The 12,555-nt window shown below is 47.9% G+C and overlaps 1 protein-coding gene across 5 annotated transcripts in view; it reads right to left on the bottom strand.

Annotated features, from left to right (window-relative positions):
- Nucleotides 1-12,272, bottom strand: part of ZBTB44 (zinc finger and BTB domain containing 44) — a 38,712-nt gene extending 26,440 nt beyond the window's left edge. For 4 of the 5 annotated variants that reach the window (XM_042882445.1, XM_042882444.1, XM_042882442.1 and 1 more), the window contains exon 1: nt 11,001-11,082. The gene's annotated coding sequence lies outside the window, so the exon portion shown is untranslated. Of the gene's footprint in view, nt 1-11,000; nt 11,083-12,151 lie in introns of those variants that run through there. The other variant, XM_042882443.1, reaches the window with a different exon arrangement.
- Nucleotides 12,273-12,555: the final 283 nt, after the last annotated feature.

The raw sequence follows: 12,555 nt of genomic DNA on the forward strand, positions 1-12,555 counted from the left end.
AATCCATACTCTAATCCACCCAATTAACTTTAAGGTCCATTCCCAAATTAGGAATGAGCAAAAATGCACCTGTTCACAATTTCAGCTTTATCTGCTGATGTATTCATCACGGTTTGAGGTTTGACCAGAAACCAATGCTCTGCTGAATGCACTGAACTCAAGCCCTCCATCTCCTGGAACACGAGTTTTACTTTGTGCTGAGTAAAGTCATAAGCAGCACGGATGAAGCTAATGGAAGAGTTCACATTTCTGTGCAAATCCCTAACATAATTACAATTCGCAGCTCTGTCCTCAGTTTTTGTCACGACGAGCCCAGGACCCGCTCAGCAAAATTGTTTGTCATCCTTATTCATCATCTGGTAGTGGGTTCCAAAGTTCTGGCTGAGCAAAGCACTCTTTCAAAGCTCCAGCAGCCCGTCCCTTAAGTGCTGCTGCTCTCCTGGCGCGCAGCGAGAGAAACATTTCCACTTCACATGGCTGCCTTGACTCAGAGCTGATCTGAACAGAAACAAAGAGGCCTGTGAGCTACATCAAGCCATCCTGTTAGGGACCCTGATGATAACAACATACTACTACTAAATCTCTGCTGTGAGGCAGGGTGGGGAAAGGTACTGATTTTTGCAATCCACTCTGCACGCTGTTGTTGGTGTTGTTTGGTAAAAGATGCACAGGCTGCTCTTCTATTCATTCCTCGGTTTTGAGATTTTATTTTAAACCATGGATGTTGAACAGCTACACAGCACAAAACCTGCTGTTACAGAGCGAGAATAAATCAGATATTTACTTATCTGCAAACACTTCAGCTATACTGGTTCTATAAGATAACACTCGAAACAGAAAGTCTACAGATGCCAGAGTGAGAAGATCAAAGTCTTCCTCATGTTACAAGACTGCCTGTGTGCAAAAGCAGCACCATTTGCTGGATACATGAAAAAAGCAATGTTTACTGTAATGAAAAACAAGGGAATGTGTCTACTGCTTTAATCCTAATTTAGGAATATTAAAAACAGCACAGAACATATCACAGAGCTGCTGTGCCCGTAACACGAGATCATGAAGGCAGGCCATAAAGCCATTAGTTAAATCATTATTTTTCAGGAGCTGCTGTTTGTATACAATGTGAAGCATTTTTTTTTTCTTTCCTCCAAATTGGTCATTTGCATGGAAGTCAATGCATCAAACACAGAAAATCCAGTATTCCTCTTCTGACAACATGGCAGAAGACATTAGATAAAAAGAGTTTGGGAGCTGGCTGATAGGAGGATACACTTCAGCCTGAGCAGCATCGCACAGAAGCCAGCACTTGGCAGAGAGGATGGAAATTCATCCAACAGAAGGGCCTCCATGCTTCCCAGAGATGACACTGAAGAAGATGAGGAACTTACCAATTTGGAGGACATATCTTCCTGTATAACCTTAGCACAATGTCTGTTTGAAAGCTCCAAGCATGCTCTGGAAGTCAGGAAAGGAGCTCTACCAAGCCCTGCATCTAGCAGAATTAAAGAAGTCATCTGCCTGAACACAACAGGCTACAGATGCCAAGGCCACATTCATTAAGTTTACCAGCAGACACACACTTGCAACAGACACTTGTGCAGCTCATCAATTCCACATGGAAGTGACACTTCTGGATTTACTTTTGTCCCTTACCATCTTATATGTGGCCTCCACGGCTTTCTTCTGAACCTATCTTAAGTTAGCAAGAGAATTCAGTCTCACTGAAGGTGTTTCTTCTCATTTCTGCTGCAGGAACCGTACTCTGCTGATGTCTCTGCAGCTGACAAACTTATGCCTGTCATGAGACAGGTTCACATCAGACAACCACTTTACAGATAAATGGGAAATTATTAACTGTGGAAGGTGTCACAGCATTGGAATTCAGGTCACACACAGTGAAACGTAACCTGCTGAACGGTTTTGGTCCCATTGGCTTTGAGCAATGGAAATTAACCTGCACTGCACTGCAAATGGCCCCGGCCAACAGCAGACCCCTCTGACTGATGGGAGAAGCTGAAAGTCGACAGCAGTTTGTGACCAAAAAAGGTTGGGGACTACTGACAGGCAACTGAGAGCTCTGTATGCGTGCGCAGGGCGCGCTAGATGACTACAGCCAGATTAAAGCATAGCTGCAAGTCCTAGCCTAGATAAAATTTGAAGATTAAAGCCCATGTTGTAGGTGTATAAAATGTTACCACTGCTTTCATTACAAGTCAACCTAAAAATGTTTCCATTAGACAGCGCTGCGATTACAAACTTGCAAACTGATACTTTAATCCTCAAGAAAAGGTGTTAGTGCAGTGGGAGAAGAGGCACAACTGCTCCAAGATTGTCTCATTGTGCTGCACGCACCTGCCAGAAATCTTGGCAATGTTAACACAGTGTTAATGTAATCCCTCAAATATTTAGTGCTGAAGCTCTGGTAATTTAAACATCCTAAGATGTTTCCGTCTCTCAAGGATCAGCAGTGATGTGTGATCAGGTGTTTGTATAAAGCTGCAGAAATCTGGCTGAATGAAAATAACCTGAAGGAAAGAAGAATGAGAAACCAGAGACAGCACCTGTGTGTACTGAGGCTAAGTGTGTCATACCAACCTGATAATGTGTGTTTCAGAAAAAGGGGAACACCACGTATGATGTGAACTGCATTAAAATGTTTGAATCATGTGATGAGCAGAGCTAAAAACGAGTGAAAACAAGGAGATGAACAGGCAAACTAAGTTACCTAAGGAGCCAGTTAAAAAAAGAATTAATCCATATACTTGGAATAGCAGGTCAAAGGATTTAACTGCAAAGTGTCACAAGGACTTGTCTTCAGCAATAATCTGAGTGTTTCTGAAGAGACACTCAAAAGGACACTGATGAAAAGCCTAAGATGTATCAGCACAAAGCATGAAAACGTATGACTGATAACTTGAGCTCTAGAACTAGAATGAAGTTCAGGGCCAATCCAGCAGTATGGAATTAAAACTTCATCATTAAACACATGGAACCTAGAAACAGATGAGCTATAATCTGGAAGCTAATTAGTTAACAGTGACTTTGGAAAAAGTTCTCCATAGTATTTAACTAAATTGAACAGCTAACTGAAAGGCCCTCAAATAATCAGACTTAATATCTTTTGTCAGGTGTTTGTCGGGATTTATTTGAACTCCCAAAAGGTTCTCAGGAGGTTTTCCGGTGTCTTTCCTCTCTGCTCACCTGCTCCTTGTCTGTAAGGAGAGCTGGGCGCAGGTCTTGACAGAGCACTTACCTCAACCAGGCAACATTTCAGACAGAACGTGCTCTAGGCAGAGCCAACAGGACATCCATTAAGTGCACTGATCAGCAAGACAGTTCTTAACCTCAGGATCTAATTAAAAGGGATTACGATAGTCAGGGCAGTACTGCAGTGCAGGCCACGCACAAGGTGTTGATCTGCTGACATTAAGTTCTCTTTTATGCAAGACTTAAAAGACACTCCTTAAAACATTCACAGATACATAAGGAAGATAGATGGCGCTTTCTTAAGCCACACTACCTTACAACATCACTGAAGCGTGCAGATCCCTGACGTGCAGCTGAACTCTGACAGACGGACCGGGTGAGAACGTACAGCAACTGCACACAGCCGAGCACCAAGGGCCAAGAGCTTCAGGAACACCATCAGTGCAACGTGCTGATGGCTGCTCCCAACTGCCACAAACACCACCCGCTTTCACAGCCTGCATCTTTGTATCTTTCCCTCTGGTCTTGTTTCCATGAGCAGCAACAGTTCTCCAAGTTTTGGTGTGATCATTTCAAGCCACTTCTTTCAGAGAACAGAATGTTACCATTCACTACTTCAAAGGACCCCTATTTAACTTGTTGCCTTTTTGAAGCTGCAGTGCAAAGTATAAACTTTATGTGCCCAATACAGCTTTCACATGGTTGAATAAGCAAACTAGACAAACGCCACTTTCCCCGGCTTCCAGCACTTTGAACTTTTGGTTGTAAGAATCTCACATTAGTGTTCCATATAACACATAAAAGTGAATTTTCAGACGGTGGTTAAAACCGAGGCTCATTAAACAATACGAGCAGTAACTGCTACGAGATCTTACAACATACGGAATTATATCTTCATAATAAAAATTAACGTGCAAATTTCACTAGATAGAATGTATTGTGATATTGCACAATAGATTCATTGTCCTGCAACCTTTTTTTTTTTTACCAGTTCTCTGTAAAAGCACACAGCCAAGCTGTTAGATGGCAAGTTAACAGTGGCTCGTCCTGACGGCATGTGCCACAGACCGCCAGCACATGAGCAGATCTGTTCTTGTTGCTGTTGCTTTTGTTTCAGTAAACGAACCAAAACCAAACCAAAGTGAACCAGCAGGGCCCTCACACAGCACACCCCACAGAACGTAAGGTGACACAGACTGCTCTGCTGTTACATCCATGAGGCACACATTCAGAGCCGACCACTCTTCATAATGCACAACAAGGTGTAACTGTAACACGATGTCTACACCTCCTGCACAGTTTCCCTCTGCTAGTTCAGAGGAAGTTCCCCAGTCTCTCAGCGTAGACAATCCATTGCATGACCTCTTCCCTGCGTGCACAATAAAGAGCAGAGCTTATGTTTCACAGCCTCAAAGAGCAGAACAGCCCAACACCACAACCCCCAGCTCACCCAGTGACCCCGCAGGGCTGGTGTGGAAGCCCAGGGCCAGACAGCACAGCAGGACCCAGACCCTGAGAAAGCACAGCAAGCACACCAATGCTCTTCTAACACCAACAAACCTCTTCTAACACCGGCACTGGGGCAGCTCAGGAAGGGGAATCACTGCCCAAGACCAGCACACAGTTTGGTTCCCCACAAGCACCACTGAATGGCAGTCAGGATGCTGGAGGCTGCCTGCCCCACGCACCAGGTCCCAATCCTACACACCTTTGCTGCCAACTTTTCAGGCCCTTTTGAGCACACTGGGCAGGAAGTCCTGGTTTGAACAATTCTTTCAACCTGCAGGGCTAATATGTGCAAACATAGAAAGACACGAGTTAAACATAACATTCTTTTTAAGTGCTGCAAACTGCCAAAAAATGTCCATAAAGCACTTTTATTTGTCACAAGGCAACAACGTTCTAGTTTAATACCAGAAAGCTGTTTTTTTTTTTTTCTTGTTCTGCCATGGCTACCTATAGCACTTCTGTCTGCTTTCAGAAGCCTTGCAAGAATTATCAACAAAGTTCTGAAAAATACACATCAAAGGCTGCTCAGCCCGGCCTCCCTCCCAAATCACTAACAAAAGCAAAAGTCTCCAAGCCCTTTCTGGGGGAACCACATGAAAGAAACAGGAAGAAATATGGCCTGTTTGGCGTGTCTGCGTGCCAAAATATCCTAATACAGCTGAAGGTTTTCTTGGTAACCCTGCTGCATTAGATCCATGAAAGAGTCAAAAGGGAAAATACAGATCTGTGCTTCCTCACGCACATGTATGCCTATTTACCAGACCCAGCCAAGTCTGCCTGCGTGTGCTCAAAGAGAGACGAGGGCACAGGAGGCCTGCTTCCAGACAGAAGGGAGTCAACTGCACACACCACTGACCGATGCCACACGTGGAAAATAAACCACTTCTTTGTTCCTCCCAGGACAGAACGAGCCCAACTGGGCACCCTGTGCCCCCAGCGCTGCCAACAGCAACACAGCTTTGGCAGTGGAAGAGTTCCTCCTCCCCACCCCTGCTGCCACCCCAAGCAGCGTCTCCTACTTTGCTGTACGCAAGGCTTTAATTTTTGTCACTTGGAAGTGACGAACCTCCTTTTACAGAAACAAAAGACTGTAACTGTATATCACAATCATTAGGTTTGTGACAGCCAAATTTGGCTAAGTGCTAGTTGTTACTATCTGCACAAAGCTTAGCTGTCAGCCGAGCTGTTGTTTCGAATATTCAGTTTCATTACAATAAATGACAGCTTTCCTTCTCTAGCTTTTATTTCAGATTAGCAAGGAAGCATTACACCTTAATGAAATGCACAGTAACTACAACAGATGAATTTATCTGAAGCACAGTGCAAGCCTCCAACCTCCTGGAAGCATTCTAGCCCCGTGAATGGCAGCAGTGCAAAGAGCTTGCACTGACAAGCAGCAGCATGGAAAGCCTGTGTGAGGAGCAAAAGGGAGACACTGAGGTGAGGTCACACACGACATCCAACCCCACCACACCATACAGCATCTCAAGGCGTTATGGATGCAGACAGCACGGAGCATGGCCAGCCTGTCAGGTGCCCAGACACAGAAACAAACAGCCACCTTCCCACCAAAGTGCCTGTAAAGAATCCTGAGCAAGTTTAAGCAAGGCAGGAATGCGATTGTGTCATCGGCCTTTTAGCACCATGCATACCCTTTATTTTCCTAATGACTCAATTATGCAGGTAAAATTAAATGCCTGAAAGGAGTTCTTCCTGGCCCCAAAAACTGAAAATCCTTGTGTTTATCCACAAGTCAGCTAATGCAGGAACTGCAACAACCACAAGCTTTCTCTCTTTCTTACCTTGTATGGCCAAACCTGGACTGGGAGGATCAAATGCGTGGCTCAGGCTGTGAATAAAGACAATGTGGTGGTTTGTTTCAACTGCAGCATTCTAGTAGCATTTCACAAACTTCCTGGAGTCATTCTTATCATGGGTATTTAAGCACTACAGGAAAAGAAAACTGCAGCAACTGTTAGACCTGGAGAGCTGCAGCACTCTGTAATCACCAGCTCCCAGCATGGGATTAACACACCTGAGCCCACCAAACATCTCCAGGGCTCCTGGGTCTCTGCTGTATTTTTGACCATAAAAATACTGCATACAGTAGAATGTTATCATAGATGAGTGAGAAGGTGTCCCTCTATTAGGAAACATGTCTTGCTGCTCTGGAAGAAAAGGCCTTTATTCCATCTTCTTGGTGGTCATCTTGTGGTCAAATCACCTCTAAAGAACACAGCAGACCTCAAAAAAAAAAAAAAAGGCACTGCAGAACAGTCTGCAGACAGAGGTACAAAAGACCAGGACGATCCAGCTTGGAAAGGAAAAGAAAACAAAACCCAAAGAAAACAGAACCCACATCTATACAATTGCAAATGAAAAAGCTACTGGGATAAAAAGATCCTTTATTCTTTCTCCTGCTACAAAAACTAGGAGGGGTTCAATGAAGTTACCATGCATTGGGGCTACAAAAAAAAAAAAAAAATCAACAGGAAATATTTTTGCCCAAGTTGTGGAATTCATTGCATAGCATAAGGTAGAAGCTAAAGGTATAAACTGCTCCAAAGGTTTAGGCAAAGCCACAGCTGACGAATGCACCAGGCATCATTACGCACACAGCCTGCACAGCTCCTCTGGCTCAGGCCATCCCTGGCTGCTGGCAGACACCCGGAGCCAGCAGTCCCTCATCTGCCTGCTCTGCTTCTTTCCCCTTATGATTTACTTCTGGCCACTGTCACACACCACATGCCAAGCTCCACACACACTCCGCAGCCCTTATTATCCCATCGTTCGCGTGTTCTGATAATTATTTCACACGAACAGGTTTATTTCCCCAGCTCCACACTGTCACATATTAAAAACACACTATCTGCAAATTACGTATAGTTTAAGTCATTTCCTTAAGTTGATTAAATAGGAGAGAATTAAATGAAATTCCCAGCCTTTACGGTTCACCCCTTCCATCCGTACATCCAAATGCCATTTTACCAGGCTGCAGTTCATCCCCTCCCACCACCATTTCATTTGTGCACCTTCCACAGACATTTGTTTTCATCCCCTGAAACCATTAGAAGAATCAATTTGAACTCCAAAGCAAGCTGAGAGTAATGGACTCCTGTGTTTACGTAGCAGTAAGTACACAACTATTTAATTGGATCTATTTGCTAAAAACTGCATCTTCCAAAGCAACAGCAGCATCCACCACGGCAACAAGGAGCTGCCATACATTTCTTATGTAAACCAACATTCCCAGTATTTGTTCTCCTCCTCAGAACTGCCAAAATAGCAATCATTGACTACTGAAACAGTGCCACAGAAGGCACGTCTCCCATCTAGTTTTACTCCTGAAATCGAACACTTACTCAAAGGAAGTAATTAAGTTGCTGCCCCTTTTCAGCAAGACAATTCCAAGACTGATGTCATAATTCAAGCGACAGGCTGTGAACAGCTCTGCAACCATAGCATTTAATTTAGAAGTCAGCACTTGACACATTGAAGTATTTGGAATTCCTGAAGTCTGGCTGTCTGCACAGTTGCATAATTTGAACAGGAATAACCTACTTACAACCAGGCAAGATAGAAGTATGTCAACAGACAATCCCTTCTACGTCAAGGGACATCTCCTTCCTCTCACATACCAGCAGCAAGAGCATCACTCACCGATCTGTCACGGTTTGGTTTTCTTCCCCTTTAAGTTAGTGAACTACAATGCCTTTGAGAGCTGTTACATTCATCATCACATCTTCCTGTAGAAATATACTCAAATGTTCTCAAAGACCATCAAGAAATAAGTTTCCACGTGCAACAGACTCCACCAGTGAAACGCTAGATGTGCAGAAACCAACACCAGTGCCAAGGACCCAAGGCCTCCTCGCTGCCAGAGCCACGTGAGATCACACAAGCACCATCCATCTTACAGCAGGCATCACACAGCCATTCAGGAGAAGGACACAAACATAAAAAGCCTCCAGAAATAACGTCTGGACACTTGTTCAGCTTCACACACACAAGGGAAGCTGTATTTTCTTTCGCCCCTCCTAGCAAACAACCGACCAGACGCTCAGCACAGCAGACATTTGCTACAGACACCACAGAAAGAAATCACCCTTTTAAAAGTTGCCAGTTTATGATTAACCTCCTGTTACAAAAAACATGGCAAGGGTTCAATTTCACTTGCTAACTACTTCTCTTACGTGCTACAGAAGAAATACACGCAGACACTCCTCCCCCTAAACTTGACACTCACAAAAAGAGGAATTCTCTCACCCTGTTAAAAAAACAAGAACAAAAAAAAAGAGCCAACAGTGCAAAACCTTCTGCGTGGGAAAGCAAACGTGATCCCTCCTCCTCACAGGTGAGCATCCACACAACCAGCATCCACCTGGGGAGACAAAAAGCAAGGGCTGGAAATTCCCTTCCCCTGGAAAAGGATGGCTTTGAGTGTTCACACCAATTAGAGTTTCAGATTAAAACCAGCTGTTTAAACAGAAGAAGTCCCCAGGGAGACACACTTACAGTATTATTACTAGTTTCTGGTATAAACAGCTTTACATCAATAGAAGTATTTATATTGGTAGAGCTATATGCAAGCTAGCAGGTTAACACTTGTTCAGCTCTATCTTAAATAGATTCACTCAGACTCAGGCAACCTCTCCAGGCACATCATGCCTTGGATCTGCGTTACACATGGATATCAAGATGCAACAGGAGAGCTCAATGGCAGAAGAGCAGCACATGGAAATGCCCCACAAGACTCCTGGACACCAGCCTGTGCCAGATAGCCATTCCCACCCAGTATCACCTTGCAGGGTTCCCAGAGCAGTCCCATGTCACTCCGTGTACAACAGCTTGCTGCTAGAAACCAGAGGTCAGCTCAGCAGGTGGGCTGGGTGACTGCCACCTGAAGAGAAGCCAGGAGAAAAGAACGGAGAGAACACAGGGGGCAAACATGCAAGTGGGAGAGCTGAGAAATTTCCCTCATGATAATATGGCAAACCTAGGACTTTGTGTGAGGAAAAGAGCGAATGCTAGAGGCTTCTGGAAACATGTGAGAAAGGCTGAATGGGAACAAGAGGCAGACAAAAGTCAGGAGACTTCCAAATTACATGTATGACTAGAGAAAAGAAATGCAGTACATTTTAGACCAGTGATGTCCGACTTGAGATCCGCAGATGCTTAGGGAATGCACACAGTATTCCTACGTAGAAAAGCAACCGAAGTACAGCCACAAATCGCAGGGCACAGCTGGTTGACCCTTCTGGCACACACAGCAAGGAGTACCACACATGGAAGCAGGCACCCAGCAGTGCCACGAGGAGTCTATGGGAACAGATAGATGACAATGAAGGACAAACAACAGAAGCCTCCTCCTTGGGAATGTGCAGGAGAAGCCTGCATCCCAAAGGCTGGGGGCAAAACATCAAGGTGTGTCAGCTCTTGGTCAATGGGATAACCATTACAGAAAGCATAGCAGGCTGTCCTCAGCAGCAGGTAACCCCACAGCGCAGGGAGATGGAGGAGCTGCCAGCAGGTCTGCAGGAAGATGTGTGGTCCTCTACTGGGGTGGAAGAACTCACAGAATGGGCAGGGTTGGAAAGGACCTCAAGGATCATGAAGTTCCAACCCTTCTGTCACAGGCAGGGCCACCAACCTCCACATTTGATACCAGCCCAGGCTGCCCAGGGCCCCATCCAACCTGGCCTTGAACACCTCCAGGGATGGACGGGGCATCCACAGCCTCTCTGGCAGCTGTTCCAGCACCTCACCGCTCTCAGTAACTCAGAGATTTTTGAGGACATTACAAAGCCCCCCGGGACGGCTGTGCTCCACTTGCTGCACCGTCCCAACACACCCATGCAGGAAAAGCAGCACGGGAGGCTCCAGAAGCCAGCAAGACCCCCAGTTTGAGCGTTCCTACAGAAGAAACGACAGGCTCCGAGCAACCAAAAGCACCACCTCCCCCCTCCGCATCCCCATGTGCCAATGTTTACGTCGATACGTGCGGCGGATCGGGACGCGCATCGCGCACAGCTGAGCCCCGCACCCCCCGCGGGTCGCGGCCCCCGGCAGATGGGCGGCGGCGGGGGAGAGGGAGGCGGCGGCGGAAGGGGGGCACAACAAAAGGCCGCGGGCTGCACAGGGACGGCCCTAGGGCCCCGGCGGCAGAACAGAAGGGGTCGGGACAGGAGGGCGCCCGGCGCCGCCCCCACCCCCCAAACACGGACACACAGACACAGACACGCGCTCTCCCCTCAGGGCCGCCCCGAGCCCAGCCGTTCCACCCTTACCTGCGGTCGCTGGGCCCGGCGGGCGCTGGAGGCCGAGCCCCCTATCTCGGCGCTGGCCGGGCCATGGCGGAGGGAGGCGGAGGAGGAGCAGAGGCCGCCGCCGCCACCGCCGCCGCCGCCGCCTCCCCCTCAGGCGCGGTGCTGGCGGGGCGCTGAGGCGGGGTGGGGGGGAGGGGGGCAGCAGCCCCGCGTGCGCGGCCGTTGGCGGCGGGGCGGCGCGCTGCAGCTCGGCGGGAAGGGGAAGGGGAGGGGCGGGGGCCGCGGGAGGGATCCGACGGTCCGAGCTCCCGCGCGCCGCGCCGCCCGGCCGGGCACTTTGTTTGTGTCCCACAGTGCAGCGCGGCGCGGGGGGGGCGGGGCCGGGGGGAGGGGCGGGGCCGATGGGATCGCGCGTGCGCAGTGAGCGCGGTTGCGGGGGGTCGCGAACGTGCGGGGAGCGCGGCGGGCGTCCGGCCGTGTGCGCGGGGGCGCCGCGGTTGTGCATCAGCGGGCACGTGGGGCGCCGCGGTGTATGTGTGCATGCACGGATCGGGAGCGTGAACCCTCAGGCAGCGAGCAGTCAGGCGGTGCACGCGTGCATTCATCGGGAGCGTGCAAACAGAGCACCTCAGTGCATGCATGAGGGGACCAAAAATGCGTGCATGCATGCACGAACCAGGATTGTGCATACACGCACATCCAGGCACCGTGCGTGCACATTGCTGCATGAGTGCATGCAAACCATGCACGGTGCACAGCATGCCATCGTCCCAGTGGGTGTGCTGCACACAAATTGTAGCACAGAATTTATTTGAAAAGCGCCTCCTGAAAAGTAGCACAGTGCTCCTAGCTCCCAACCTCCTCAATAGAACCCCTGGGGCCGTTTTTGACTGTTTCTTGCAAAACCAGAGGAAGAACGGAACCCCAGTGGGCTGCAAGATTGCACTCGCTGCTGCTTAAATTTCTCCTTTTGCTTCCACTGGCTTTGCATTCACACGGAGCTGCATGGTAAGCCTGGTGCATTGCTCTATGCCGATTGCTTTGGTGAAAAACGAGTGAAATAGCATCAACTGAAGCAAATTGTGTGCGTGTGAGTGCGTGTGCAAAGGTTACTCTCGCTTTTTTCAGCTGACAAATAAGAGGTTATTTGCAAGGCGAGGAAGAATGCTCACCCTCCAAATTCTGCTCCAAAAATCACACAGCCGGGGGTGTATCATGTTTGCAAATGGAGCGATGGAAAACGTTACAGCCTTAAAGCACTCTACAAGAGCAGCTCCTGAAGAGCTCAGCCATCCGGCACGGCTTCCTCTGGGGCAGCGCTGCTCTTCCTGCTGATGAAGCCTTTAGGATTGGGAACATCTGACTTTAGGAGCATGCAAGTCCAGCTCAGAGCGCACGCACAGGAACCGTCCCACCAGGAAGCCACTAGCATGCTGATTGCTACCACTGCAAAATAAAAAAAATAAAAAAATAATAAAAAAAAAGTGCTGCTGGTGCAGCTTTGCTCGCTGCTTCCGCCTGTTTTGCCGCAGGAGGTCCCAGAGCACAGTGCTGGGGGCCCTGGGCAGGATGCAGC

Source organism: Lagopus leucura, unplaced genomic scaffold, assembly GCF_019238085.1.
Source record: "Lagopus leucura isolate 7727_CA_CO unplaced genomic scaffold, USGS_WTPT01 Super-Scaffold_100034, whole genome shotgun sequence".
Taxonomy (NCBI): Eukaryota; Metazoa; Chordata; class Aves; order Galliformes; family Phasianidae; genus Lagopus; species Lagopus leucura.